Consider the following 1,273-nt stretch of genomic DNA (forward strand, 5'->3'; position numbering starts at 1 on the left):
ATATATATATATATATATATATATACACACACATACACACACACACATCACTCTATGTGTATGTGCTGATCAATGCTAAAATATAATTAACTATTGAACCTTTTAGTAAAATGTACATCGTTGCTTTTATTCTTCATTCTTCATGCCGCCTACTTGTTGTTCTTCCTCTTACTCCTGCTACAGTTGTTGCTATTGTATTGTTATTCACATTGCAATAGCTAACGGTGTTGTTGTTATTTTTGTTGTTGAAATTACCGTTGTTGTTGTGGTTGTTGTTGCTGTTGTTGTCGTTATTGTATTGGAAAGTTATTTATTTCGCATTTACTTTCTGTTGTCTCCTTTTGTTAGTCATCACGCTATTTATTTTTAAATATATATTCTTATTTACTGGTGTTTTTTTCGCCCATTTTTTTCTTTGCTGTTTATTATTTACGTTTTATTTTATTGATTATAACTGACCTTTTTCTTCCTATGTTAAAGGAATAAATATTTTCTCTCAGTGGTTTTATTCATTTATTTTTTGTGTGTGTGCATTTATAATGTTTTAAAAAGTTTATGTTTTTACTATTCTCCAGGTTTTTGTTATTATTGTTCTCGTTATTGTTGTAGTCTTTATTCTTTCTCTTGATAATGCTGGCAACAGCAGTGACTTTTGTTGTAGTTATGATAGTGGGGGAAATGCCGAGGTAATAGTAATGGTGGTTCCAGTCAGTTGTTGCTGGGGTTGTAATGAGTGTTGAAATTGCATAAGCGAGGCTTTTAATAATATCGTGCAAGTAGAGTTAGTATTGTAATCGTTTGGCAGTGAAAAAAATTAGTAAATGTTATGAGGCTGAGGAATGTTGTATATATAATTCCTAAGAGATGCTGTTGCGTTTCTTAAATCCAACTGGGATTGATTCGGTAGATGTAGTTTCTTTCGATTGTGGAAACTATATTGTGGAGGAGGATTTGCTTAGCAAATGATTTGGTATGAAGCCGTATGTTGAAAACAATTACAGCGCGGAAGACACTAGCAATTCAAATACATACAAAAGATGTTAAGTTCATTGAAACATTTATTATTTGCTGCCAAACCTTTCGTCGTACCAGCAGAGACATATTTACTGAAAAGGTTCCACTGCAATGGCCACCGGGCCAAAGGGTCTTACTGGATGTGTGTGTGTGTGCGTGCGTGCATGTGTATATACGTATATATATATATGTATATGTATATCTGACTATATATCTATATATATGTGTATTCATATATATATATATATATATATATATA

The sequence above is a fragment of the Octopus bimaculoides genome, chromosome 13, assembly GCF_001194135.2.
Source record: "Octopus bimaculoides isolate UCB-OBI-ISO-001 chromosome 13, ASM119413v2, whole genome shotgun sequence".
In the NCBI taxonomy this organism is placed as follows: Eukaryota; Metazoa; Mollusca; class Cephalopoda; order Octopoda; family Octopodidae; genus Octopus; species Octopus bimaculoides.